Source organism: Melopsittacus undulatus, chromosome 10 (assembly GCF_012275295.1).
Source record: "Melopsittacus undulatus isolate bMelUnd1 chromosome 10, bMelUnd1.mat.Z, whole genome shotgun sequence".
NCBI classification, from domain to species: domain Eukaryota; kingdom Metazoa; phylum Chordata; class Aves; order Psittaciformes; family Psittaculidae; genus Melopsittacus; species Melopsittacus undulatus.
Window position 1 is genome coordinate 28818431 of NC_047536.1, and position 13893 is coordinate 28832323.

Genomic DNA, 13893 nt, shown 5'->3' on the forward strand with positions numbered 1-13893 from the left:
ATGTCCCTCAGCCATCATTGCCTGGTGCCATGTCCCTCAGCCATCATTGCCTCGTGCAGCGTCCCTCAGCCATTGCCCACTGCCTCATTGTCCCTCAGCCACTGCTGCTTGGTGTAGTATCCCTCCGAACCTCCATGGTCCATTGGTTCCCATGGTCACCAGTGGCTTTGCACCTTGTCCTTCCCTTGCCATTGTCTGGTGGCTCACACCACTTCTGGCACCATTGCCCAGCAGGTCCTTGTCCCTCCACTGCAGGCACCCAGTAGCTCCTTGTCCCTCAGTCCTGGCCTTACCTGGTGGCTCCTTCCCCAACACCATTGCCTGGCTCCTTTCCCCTCAGCTGCCATCACCAGCAGCTTCTTGTCCCTCACCTGTCACTGCCTCGTGGCTCCTTCAACTGCCATCACCCAAGTTCATAAGTAACCCCTTGTGCTTCAACAGAGCCAGAGGTCCCGGTGGCATGGGGTTACTGCCTCCCAGGGTGTGCTGGAAGGCAGAAGATGGATCCTGGCTTTATAAATGAGACATATTCAGCGTGCAGCTCCCCTAACCCTTTCCTGCTGGCCAAGCTGACCTGGGTAAGTGCATGGGTGATGTGTGGTTGGCTTTCACTGCTCAGCCACAGACCGGGAGCCCAGCCTTGCAGCACAAAGTGTTGCATTAGCACTTATCCGGTTACCATCTAGCTGAAGCAGAAAGCTGCTGCCTCAAAATCAGTGTCAGAATGCTTTTGAATCCAGATATTGGTGAGTTGTCAGCCTTATCTGGTGTGAGTTTCAAATGCCCTCCTCTGGCACAGCCTGCTGCTGTGATTTGGGGTCTCTAAGATCTCTTGCACATCAGTTCTTACCTGGAAAATGGGCTAATCTGCACCTCACAGCTTACAAAGCTATTCATGGACCCAGTCTGTGAAGGTTTAAGATGCTGGGATGATGAGCACTGTGGAAATAAATAGTGTAACAGCATCACATGCATTTTCCTGTCTGGTTTTACTTCCCCAGGAAAGAAAAGAGACCAAAGGGCTTTGTACAAACAGACATACTGGTTTGTAGACCTCAGGTCGTCTTGAAGGACCTTTAGAATATCAACTGTGCACTTTAATCCAAATGAAACTGCGAATTTATGGCACACAAATGCTGACATGTATTCATGAGAGCTGTTTGAGTAAAAGTGAGAGCTGTTCAAGCAGGTATGAGCATGTCTGAGGTTTAAGAACCAGTGATTTTTGGCCAGCAGCCGTTTCTGTGTCACAGGTGGGGCAGAGCTGGAGGACATCTGGTTTCTCGTAGTGAGACTGAACCCACACCTCCTCCTTGCGCTCATCTTCTGATGTGGTTTTGTGGTGACCTACTTAGTCTCACTACAGTTAGAACCAAAGTGGGTTTTTTCCACACTGGCTGATTTCCGACACTGCAGTTTCCTGATCCCCATCTGCTTTAACTTGTTCTGCCCATCTCAGTAGTGTGTGGGACAGTTTAGAGGGCACGACTTCAGCTTAGGCACATGTGATGTGGTGCACTTAAAACTTGCTGGGGCCAGCGGAAAATGAGAGTGGTGCTTTGCAGCATGATGCAGGCTGATTTCCAGAAGTGATGTGCACCTCACTCTGTTTGAAAACTGGGGGGGACTGGTGGCCTCCAACACATCAGAAGTTCAGGCTCTTCTGCTCTTTGATCTCAGTTTTCATGGTGCTCTGAAGTGAAGATTGCGAACAACACTCCATCCATAAATAATGAGGCTTGATCCAGAATGTGTTGTACTTACGGTGATGGAAGACAGGAAATCTTGTGAATGCTGGCTTCCTTTTTTGTGCAAAAATTCCAATTCGAAGTCTGCCAAGTCTTGGCCATTTTCAGGGCTTGCAAAGTGCTCCATATGTGCTCTGTCCGAAAGCACCAGAGGGTATGGAAAGCCGCTTCAGTACGAGCAGACTGGTGCAGGTAACTAGATGGCTGGAAGCTGCTGGTTGCTGCAAGTTGAGTTGTCAGTGTTTCCCTTGAGAATTTATCTAAAAAAAAGCAGTCTGACACAAATTTGCATGGTTTTAGCTCATGGTAACTTTTGCTGGTTTGTTTTTCTGAGAAGCACAGTGAAAATGCAAGAAATTAAACTGAAAGGCATTGAGGTGAGAGTGTGACAGAAAAGGACAGTGGGGACCATGTGCATCTTGCTTTCAGCAGTAGTGCTCGTGTTCTGAGTCACAGGACAGGAAGAAGCTCTGGTCAGCCCAGTCCTCCTGACCACCTACAAATCAGAGAAGAAATCACTGATAGACACGTCTAGAGAGCTCTGGTCCAACCTCCTGCTCAAAGCAGGGCCAGCTTCAAAGTTAGAGGTTGCTCAGGGCCTCATCCAGAGCAGTTCTAAAGCTCTCTAAGTCCCAGCTGCTCTGGGATACCTGTCCCCTTGCTGCACCACTCTCAGGGTGAAGAACCTTCTCCCTGTTGTGCAGGAGGGTGCCTCTTACAGGAGGCTCTTTGTCCCTGTAGCCCTCTCTTTCCCTATCTTATAGCTGTGACTGTGCTGCTCTTAAAAGGAGTAGCTGCATCCATCTGCAAAGGCAAAGCTTCTTAAAAGCAAGTCAGCAAATGGTGGAAGATGGAGAGTTGTTTCAGCAGCATCTGTCAGTGAAAGGACATTGATGAAGTCCCTGCTGCAATGAGCTCATGCAGTTGCTACAAGAGCAATGTTCAGTTCTGTACCAGGCTGGTGTAGAACAAAGGAAAACTTAAACCCATCTTTCCCAGTCACTTGAGTTTTGCTTGGCGTGAACAGGTCATCTGGCCTAAGAAGGAAGGGCAGGAATTTTAGCTGGTTTGCTTTTTCTGTGCTTTTGTTTAGTTTTGGGGTTTTTTTGGTTTTGGCCTTGGCCTTGTTTCTTTTTGCTTGTTTTTGTTCCTTAAATCTTTCATCTGGCATGATCAATGATCAGGAAACTCCACAGTTGTTTTGTTTCACTGGCCTTGTAGCTGTCATGTGCTTTTAATCATGAGAGATTGATGCAGGAAAGGGATGACTGCAGATGCAATTCTTCAGGATGTGAGCTGACCTTCTCCTCACTGTGCCTGCTGGCTCTGGCCGAAGCAGATGGGTGTTGGGGACCATGGGAAGGGTACAGGAAGGACATGGAAGGAAGGAGGGTTGAGTCAGAAAAGTAGGGGCCTGGGAACCTGGAGAAGCACAAACCTGGGACTGAGCCTCACAAAAGCCAGAATCTGAAGGAAAAAAAGAAAAAGGGAAAAGGTAGAAGAGGGGTGAGGATCCTAGGGACCCCGTTAGCGGGAGGAGCATCAAAGCTCCTGGAGGCATGAAGTGCTGCTGGGTCAAACAACTGTGTAAGAACAGAAAGCTCCAGGTAGGAGGAGGTGCAGTGGGTCAGCTACTGGGAAATGTCACATTTCCACTGAAATTAAGTGTCATCCCTCTGAGGAGCGCCCTATGGGTGAAGTAACCACAGGTGATATCAAATTATAATGTCTAAAGTGTTCTGGATGAAGAGGTGGTGATTTTCATCTCTCATCTCTGACTCATCAGCAGGAAATACCACTGCTTGCTTGATCTGTTGTTGCTAGTGAGAAGGAGTAAGTGAGACTTGCTGCCACTGAGAAAACTACAGAACCAAGCACCGGTCTAGCATCGCTGTACAAATGGTTTTTCAAGGACTTGGTTACAATAGAAAGTAATAATTTTGGCAGGAGGTCTCTAAGCCTGCTTTTCACTTGTGGTTTCCTGATGCACAGCTACTGAGCATCTGCTGGTTAATGCGTGTGCTGAATGTTGCTTTTAATAGATCCCAGGAATTTCATAGTTGTTTAAGCTCATCTAAGATGATGTGGCTGTAGGTAACATAGTGTTTAGATTTAATTCTTAAATTATACAGAGCAGCCTAAATAGATAGCTATGTGGGACACTGAGGGCAGGCACAGATGAGTAAGTGACCAGCTGTAACTGGAAACTCAGGGGAAGGCACTGATTTACAGGTACAGGTGTTTGTTCTCTCTTATAAATGAAGGCTGTGAGCTTTAAAGGGTGAGGACACACCAGATTTATTCTAGGGAGTTGGTTTAGCAGTTCTGGTAGTCTTTGGCCTAGCAGAGATTTGGGTTAGCCTTTTAGGTTATCTACAGACATGGTGATCTCTGGCAAGTTGAAGCCACCCTTGATTCAAGTATTTCTCAAAGAGAGAGCACTGAATTTCTTCCTGCAGCATAGGACTACACTAACCTGGTGTAGTTAAACAGTGGAAGGAGGCTGCTATATGTAGGAAAGGTGGAAGTTCTTCACCTAGATTTACTGTAGAGCTGTCCTACACTGATCGCCTTCACAGCTTGGCATTTATAGTAAAGATAAAGTATTTCCTGGGGTTCAGGAATATGGAGAGGGATTCGTCTCTAAGCTCACCTGAAGCCAGATTCTGGATTCTGGCCTGGAACGTGGTATAGGCCAAACAACAAGATGAACCTAGGGTTTTAAAGCCATATGATAAAATCAGCAGTATTATCAATACCAAAACCAGCAGTGGCCTTAAAACATCAGTATCTGCAGGCTGCATGTGAGGAAATGCCTATGGCTACAGCACCAAAGTGCCAACAGGGCCCTTACTGCTTACAAAAGGCGTTCCTTTTGGGGACCCGATCATCCCCCAGGGTTGGTCCCATCACAGTTCCTGAAGATGTTGGCAGCTGGGATGTGAACTGCCTGAAAGCAACCTGTGTGCAAAAGGATCTCCTACTCCCTTCTCTCGATTTTCCTGTGTGAGACTGAGAAAGAGAGGACTGATGGTACTTTAAAAGAGAGGGTGAATGTTTTTTGTTGTCAAACTCAGGACACTTATTTGTTGTACAGATGAAGGTTAAGCATGCCGCTTAAGAAGGTAGGGAAAGTCAGCTGTGTAATTTGGTTTGGGGCAGATGGGGATGAACCTCTCAAGCTGACTGATGAAATGCTGAAATGTTTTAAACTCTTCACTATTTAGATTTGGGTTTATATCTTCTTAACATTTCTTAGTATATGTAGCATCTTATTCTTTTCCTCTCTAGATATATGCAGTAAGCATATGCCTGTGCACATGCACATGCATGTGCTTACATGTATAAATACGAACAAATATGTAGAGAGGCAAATGCCAGTTTTCAGCAGATAATGTCTGTGCTTTGGTATTTGTTATTTGAAATGATTGGGTGCTTGGTTTGTTTGCTTTTAATTTCATGTTTTGTCTTGTTTTGACATGCTAAATCTGGAGTTTATCCAGGAGGAATCAGTGACAGAGGGAAGCACATCACATGGCTGCGATCAGTGCCCAGCAGGATGTACTGCTGTAGCCAGTCACCAAAGGTTGTGATCCATCATGCAAACAAATGGGATGAGCCTTTGGGGACAGGGATGCAAAGGGCACTGGGAGGGAATGTTCCCAAGGACACTGTCATGCCACAGGCTGGCAGTGCTGAATACACGGACTGGGGAATCTCAACTGCTTCCTTGCCTTGGACGTGGGGATGGGGAGAGGAGCACCTTGTTGAGAAGCAGTGGCTGACTTCTCCAGCCCTTCAGGGAAATGCAGCCCTCCTGACCCAACCTCATGTCCACATTTTTAGCACCAGATGCTTGTTCATGCTGGCTTGTGCTTTGCCATGCACCAGCAATCGTGCTGCAGAGGACAGTCCCTATCCACAGAGCTTGTCAGCTTCCCCAGAGATGGTTTCTGCCCAGAGAATGGTTCAAACAATGTCAAGTGAGGCCAGGATGTGCTGTCCCAGAGACAGGACATGGAGGAATTGTCCTCCCTTGGTTTTGCTTTTAAACAGTAATTTTTTTTTTGGACTGAGAATTCTTGCATTTCATGTATTTCAGAGCTGGTGCTGTGCTTGTGTGCTGTGACTCATCCAAGTCCGCTTTCACAGCAGTGTGTGATGGGCCTTCTGTCTCAAGACGTGACTCCCAGCATGAATGGGTTATGTTTAGTGACAGGCTTTGGCAGGAGGCAGTTGCTATTTTACAAATGCCTAAACTGAGACACAGAGAGGCTGAAGAAACAGCCCTGAAGCGGAGAGCAAGTCAGTGGCTGAGCTGGGTCCCCCCATCTCACAGGGTCCCTTACTCTGCCCTCTGACCAACACTTTTCTCTCCAGACATGCAATGACTGGGGAAATCTGCTCCCATTTTTTGCCCCTAATCTCCCAGTAAACAGGCTTCTCTTTGTTTACTGGGACAGACAGCTCTCACACCACTGACTTTTCTGACCTTTCTGGCCACTGCAGGCAACCAGCCATATGGGCTGATCACACCATGGGCTGGAGCCCAGTATGATGCAGCTTCATAGTTGTGTCTACTTGCCAGGCACAGGGATGCAGCCCCACTGTATCAGGCCACCAGGTCCTGCAGGCCTTGGGTCTTCTTTCCAGCAGTGGCCTCCAAACACTTCTGCATGCTCAGAAAATAAGGTGAGAGATGGCAGTTATGACAAAATACTGCCCTTTTCCATGTCTTCCTGAATGTCTTCCTCAAGCCAGTCTAGTTTCTTCTTAAAGGGCTATTTGATGCTTAATTTCAAACAAGCATTGCAAGTTTCAGCCTCCTGTACCCTGCTACAGGTGTGATGTCTGCAGTGTGTCTGTATATTTGGTGCATGTGTACCCATGCCAGAATTTGATGGCAGGTTGCATGTGTGTGTGTATAGAGGGGATGACAGGGAAAGAAGATGCACATCATTGGTAAATTAAGAAAAACAAACAAAATAACCAAGAATGGAAAAATCAATTATGGTCAGGCTGGAATTAGAGTTTAAAATGACAACACCCCCACCTGTTCTCCCACAGAAAGCCAGCAGAGGCTGTACGCACATATCTTGAGAGACAAAGAACAGGGCAAGCAGATGCAGTCCTGCTCCTGATAGCCTCTCCAGCTACCCTTCAGTATATTGAAATCATGGAAACTTACAGTACCTGCAGCTTCCCTGGCAGCCAGTCCCCTGTTTGCACTGGGCTGTGAGCAGAGCCACCTTTTCTGTCCCCAACCTGGCTGCCATCAGCTTCCCTGGACACAGGTCCATGTGCTGGGTCTGGACCATGAGTGTTGTGTCTGCCTTTGCCCTTGGTGGCCAGCAGCAGCTGCTTCCCGGACAGAAGCCATCCATCACCTGGGAGGTGAAACCCAAATACCAGCTGCAGGAAGCTTGGCTTTGCTGTGCCCTGCTTTCCTCCTTCCCACAGCAGTCTTTCACTGCCAGCCCTTCTGCCAGGGGCTGTTTTTAATGCTGAATACCTTTTTGTTAAGTGCAGTGTTTAGGTATTCTCTGGACCACATTCTTGTTGGCATATAAATGAAAAGTTCTTCCTCCTTCCTTATTACAGACTGTCCCGAGAGCCCTTGTGTCAGAGGGAATTCACAAATCTTTGTGACAACTCTGATAAACAGCGTTTTGTTTGCTGGATTAGTTACTGGTACCAGCCCCAAATGAGTTCAAGTCTCCGTTGTACTGGTGAGAAGCATCTGCTGTGACATGTCTACAAGCAAGTGGCAATGGCAGAAAAGAGCAGCTGTACAAACAACTGCATTTCTCGCTCAAGGTGGTAGCCTGGAGCTGCTGGGCACTCCCAGGACTTGTCACCTCATGCTTACACGAGCAGCCTGCTCTTGAGCTGCCTCTAAAACCTGCCAGCCCTTGCAGGAGGCAATGCAGGCCCTTCCAAGAAGGATGCCAGTCTTCTCTGCCCTTTGCCAGTAATGGGATGGTATGGCACAGCAGCAGGTATGTGGGGAGGCAACTGTGGTGAGATGCTTCAAAGTGTGATTTGGTGAGAGTGTGCACACAGATTTCCGCCCATCTGGGTCTTCCCAGGCCCTAGCCTCTTTCTGCTCAGTAGCCCTCATGCAGCCAGAAGGATGGAGATCTCTGCCCAGTGTTGTTTAGCAGATTGATGGGAATCCAAGGGATAGGACCTGGATATTTTGGTAGACTCCATTACCCTGCCCATGGGTAATAGACAGGATGAAAGAAGTTTCCCAGCTGAAATGATGAAGATACCCAGTTCAGTATCCAGCAAAGTGACCACAGAGAGCAAAATAATAGTCTGAATATGCTGACTTCTGCTGTGGTTAGTAGACCACACTTTCTCTCATGTCTCCTTTCCATCAGAGGCAGCTGATGGTGGGGTTTATGGGCATTCCTCTGAAGTGTCTCCCTAGAAGAATGTTGTGCAGCTTCTGTTATCTCTGTAATTCCCTGGTCAGGACAGCAATTGCTTTCTTGATAAAACACAGCTCCTGTTCACACCTACTCCACAAATCACTTCTGACACACAACATGCAGGCCCCATATCTTTCCTTCCCATGGCTGTCTTGCTGGTCTTGGCCTGGAGCACAGGTAAGGGAACAAGTACAGGTTTAAAGCAACAATAACAAGATTTAACACTAGCAAAATTGGTAACTATCTCATAGGAAGGAGAGGGTATATAACAAAAGAAACAGAAAGGTTTCCTTCCATTCATCTTATCTGACTGTGGTGGGCAGGGAAGCACCCACCCAGTTGCTTGCTTCCCCCCAGTGGGATGAGGGAGAGAATTGGAAGGGTAAAAGCAAGAAAAACTAGTGTGTTAGGGTAAAGACAATTGAATAAGTGAATAAAGCTGCACAAGCAAGCAAAGCAAAATGAGGAATTCACTCACTGCTTCCCGTCAGCAGGCAGGTGTTTGGCTGTTGTTAGGGAAGCACATAGGGGTTACTTGGGAAGATAAATGCCATAACCTTGAACATCCCCCTATCCTTCTCTTGTCCCTGAGCTTTTATTGCTGAAGCACAACATCCTATGGCATGGAATATCCCTTTGGTCACTGGGGGTCATATCTGTCCTAGCTGTGTGCCCCCCAGCCTCCTTGTTGCGAGGGCCAAGTGGGAAAAAGAAAAGGCCTTGATGCTGTGCCAGCCCCCTCAGCAGGAGGTAAAACTCTGAGGTGTTATCAACACTGGTTTAGTCAGCAGTCCAAACCCTGATCAGTGCCTCTGAAGAAACCCCAGTCTGCCCCAGACAGACCCAGTCCAGCAGCACTGGAGGAGGAGAGCCTGGTGGAAAAAGAACAAGAGCCAAGGGCAAGGGAATTCTTTCTTTCCTTGGCAAGGCCATTCTCCTTGGCTCCTCCTCTCTTTCCAAGAAGAGATCAGCTCCGGCAACCTCCTTTTTACCCTGCAGTGATTCTTCTGATGGATCCAGCAGCTCCTTCCCTTTGCCACATCCATCCAGCATGGCACACAGACTGACTTGGGTGCCTTGCTTATTGCCTATTGCTGTGGTGGGCAGCAACATGGTGTTGCTGCCCATGTGTCTCCCTGGCTGTGGGGTGAGACGAAGCTGTAATCCACCTTCTCCCTGCTTTGAAAGGGAAGGAAAGCCTGAGGATCAGGCCTTTGGCTGATAACTTTGGCTGATACTGCAATTAATTTCAGGGACATAGCCATGAACATGGTTGCATGGGCTCAGAGCCTCGACTGGGATGTCTAATTCAAAGTGATCAGTGCTCTTCTAAACCATAAACGTGCAGTGCCAGTGAAAATGTTAACAAAAAGCTGCTTGTTTAGTTGAAAATACCCTTGCAAATGAGATAGCTTAAATCCAGGTTGTGTACAATGAGCTGCATGCTGTAAATTTTAGGTTTTCTCTTGATTTATCTGAGGAAAATATGCCCGTGGCAAAGCTGAGCCTGCTTTGTTGCTGTAACTAGGCACTGTTCTTAGCAAACACGCCTGCTAGCTGCAGTCAGCTGTTGGAAACAACTAATGGGGGTTGCATAAGATGAGAAACTCTTTGAACCTGGCTGAAACCAGCCATCATGCTGGTAGTGCAGGGAGTACCTCTCTTCCCTGTGAATCATGAGGTGGTGGCTGTTTGGGGACACAGAGCAGTTAGGGCTAGCAGGTCATTGTGTCTGGCCACCTCAGTATCACAGGCTACTAGTATCATCTATAAAACCCTGTCATGACCTCCATGGCTTGTGTCTCAGGAAGGCAGGATGTGTGGCTGACACAAGATTCCACAGAATTATGCCGTTATAACTGCAAGATATAAAGAAAATATCACTTCCTCTTTTGCTCTTGCAAAATTCAGTCTGGCTTTGAATTGGAGTATTTCTGGCTGCAGTTGCGTCATGTAGTCACTCGGGTTGTTCGTAACAAGTGTGTATGAGCCCTGGTGCCTTGATTAAGTTCCAGTTTAGATGCTTGTGTTCTGCTTTGCTGTAGTTTCCACCATTCCTGCAGTGTCCAGGTTGGCACAGACAGTTCCATCACAACAGAAAAGTTGTGTCCATCAGAAAAGGCTCTGCCTCTTTCCAGGTGCACCCTGACATGAGTGCCGTCTATCCCTGTGGGCAAACAGAACCATTGCTGTCCTATGTGTGGGACCAGGGCTGGTGCCTTTCTTTGTGGCTTTCCCGGGCAGATGATTTTGTACCCATTCAGCAAATCCATTGCACTCAAAAGGTGCTGATCCATCACACATGGGTATGCAGCTGCACAGCACCTCCACAACAAACCTGATGCTTCCAGAAGGTGTTGGTCTTGCAGCACGATTCATTGTGTGATGGACAGAAAAGGGCTGTTCTTCTTCCTGATTTTTGCTCTGTGTGGCAGCACAGCTAGGGCTGCCGTACAGCACTGCCAACCAGCCTGCAGATCCCGGCCTGCTGTAAATAGCTCTGCTCTGCTCTCCAGGTACAACATTGAGGCTGAAAAAGAGCTTGTGTCTGGGGAAATGCAGGCAGGCAGCAAGCACACCTAGTGGGACGGCTGCAGTTCCGAAATGTTGCTTCCAGGTGCCTTAGGATGCCTTGAACTGAGGGCATTGAATCAACACCTATTTCACTCCCATGTGCTTATATCCACAGCTGATGCTTCATTAAGTAATTACAAAAGTGAACTGCGCTGTAGAGTGAGGTACGTGGTGGAATAAAGGTCTGTTTAGACCAGTTTGTTGTGACTGATGCTTTGTAAACCCACCGAGGCCACTCGGGAGATACTTTGCCCTGGAATCCTGTAGAGAAAGGACAAGGGATTTGTGCATGGCACCTCCTGGCCTTGCGTGCAGGTCATCAGGGGTATGGCTCTGTGGGCATTTTGCACAGTCTCTGGATGTGAAGCTGTTGCATGAGCAGTGGTGCGGTGCTGCGTCGCGCAGGTCTGTGCCTTGCCCTTGATGGCAGCTCAGCTCTTTGACACCATCAGAATTGCTCATTTACTTTCTTCTGCTCAGCGAGTCAAGCCAGTACCCTGAGAACAAGCAGTGCCAAGCCCTTGCCCTTGCTTCACCCTGAACTTGTGCAAGCAGTGTCGGCTGTAGAGCCCTGAATGCTAGGGCCTGGGGCAGTCTGTGTTTATAGTTTGCAACCCCATATTCAGAGTCGTGCTGGTTTTGCTGTTACAAGTAATTCGACATTCAAACCAACTGGCCCTGCGTTTCCCTCTCTGCTCTGCTCCGTGCTGTGGAATTCCTGGTTGTTAATGTTTCAGAGGCACCCAGCAAAGCTGAGTAATGCAGGGAAGCAGCCTCAGACTTCCCGAATGTGAAGGAAGTTACACATTTGGCATTCGAGAAAATGTATGCAAATAGCTTTTACCAAGGCGTTCTCATCACCATCTACATTTAAAGCAATTAAACCTCCCTCAGAATGGCACTTCCATGCAAGAAAACATTATACAGCACGTCATCAAACTCCAGCACAGCCAAATAAATCACTGGAGGCAACGGTTCTGGGCTCTGAACTGTTGTTCTCCAGATGAGGTATAAATCAGTTGCAGCAGCAAGAGCAGCAGCAGTTTTTAGAGCTGGTAAAGGTCTCTATAGCTTGACTTCACCTTCCCTGCTCTCAGTCGTGCTTGCTTCTGCAAAGACTCCAGAGTCAGATATTTATAGAGTGACAGCAGGAGTCCCACTGCAAACAGGAACAAAATCAAGCATGAAAGGAAATCATTAGGATTTCCTCAGAATAAAATAAAATAAATGTAGTAAAGGTGCAAATGCTCCTTTGGGGAAAAATAAGAGCACACGGCACAAATGGTGCCAGTGCCAAGAGCAGGATGTAATTAAGCCAAGAGGAAAGGGAACCCTAAAGAGTGGCGCTGATGGTTCTAGCAGATCACTCTCACAGGCTGAGCTGCTTCCTAAGCCTCGATTCAGGACATGCCTAAGCCCTGCTGAAGCCGGTGACTTTAAAGCAGGTATTTGAGTGCTCTGTTGAACTGCAGGTTATGGGGAGGGGAAAGGGAGCATGGCCAGAACAAGCACCTCTCTCACCCGGTGCAGTCACCCATGTGCAGCTCAACATGCAGTGTGTCAATGTTACCTGGCTCATGTCTGCACCACATCAATGCTCTGCACAAGGGGGAAACATCCAGAGCATGGTCCTGCCTGGTACTGTACCATGGAGCTGTGCAGTGGCCGTGATCAGGAGCTCTTCCTGGGGCTGGCTCATCACAGCAAACACTCAGACAGGCAGTTGCTGCAGGAGCCAGCAGCATGCAGGCAAGTGTGGGACAGCAGGGACAGCTTTTCCAGCCCTATGGTTTTCATGGGGACCTGGAAACAAAGTGCCCAAGCTCCTGTTGGCTGTGGAGGGCAAAGCAAGTTTCTCTTCCTCTCCTCAGCCCAAGATGAGTGGGAGTCACTTTGTGCAGGGTTCACTGCACCGTTTCTGAGGAACAAACCCCAAAACAGAGCCTGACCTTGCCACGATTTCAAGAGAAATGAAAGGCTGCACATGGTCGAAGAAAGTCCTACAAGCCCTTTCCTTGTACATCAAAGGGCAATGACTACAGAGGCAACACTGGGTGGACAAGAGGTTCAACTCTTTGCCTTTCTAATTAAATATTTATTCCAGTTAATCGAAATGTGAGAAGAAGGTCAGGATGGCTGGAAGCCTTTATATCTTATGCCAGCAAAATATCCAGACATATTCACAGCATTAACTAGGATTCAGCTGTGTGGCTGGAAGCGTGAGGAGGTGCCCAGAATGGAACCATCCCATAGGGTCACCAGGGTAGTTTGGCACTGGTCAGCAATGAAGTGGTAATGGTTAAAATCCCCTCAGTTGTAGCTTTTGAAGATAATGGATATGTTTTTGCTGGCCATCAGAAGAATGTATATACTGTATTTGAAACACCACATTTAACGGAGCCATGGAAGGTTTTTATTCACTGTGCAACTGTCTTCCCTGCTTGGAAATCCAATTAAGCTGTTGGCCTTTGTGAGTTAATTTTGCATTATGTAATTATGAGTTAATAGAAAGCAATTTCCTCTAAAATGTTCTTTTGTTCCTGGTTGTCCTTGTCCCCAAATTTCTGGAAGGCTGTGACATTCCCATATGGTGTGAAGTCCTCAAGTCTTTCTTACAGGTGGTTTTAATAGAGGAAGAATTAATCCCATTTTCTTGCCTTCACTGTTAGTTTTGAAATCTAGCTGTGTGTCTGAATACTCCAGTTGTTTCTTTTCCACCCTTGTTACCTGGCAGGAGGTTGGCAGGGTTTCTCCTCTGCCTGCACCACCCTTTCATCTGGTTTTGCTTTATGTCCCTCACAGACTAGGGAAGAGCAACACTCTTCCACATCATCCACAAATAAGGCTGGTCCCAATGGAGAATTTCCTGGCATCCCCATCTTGACCTCCTGGTGTGCTGAAAATGGCCTGTTTATTTTCTGACTCTTGGACAGTTTGGGCTGTTTGGCAGTGTTTTAGCCCAGCCATTGTCATAACTTTTTGAGGGGGACTTTGTGAAGTGGTATTTTCAAATCTGCATAAATTACTTATGCTAAAATGCACAATAACTTAATCTCTCTGCTGAAGTTTCCTTCCTTGGAATATTTTGGAAACTGGTGTATTCCCTCGACAGTGTATTTAGATCTCATAGATTT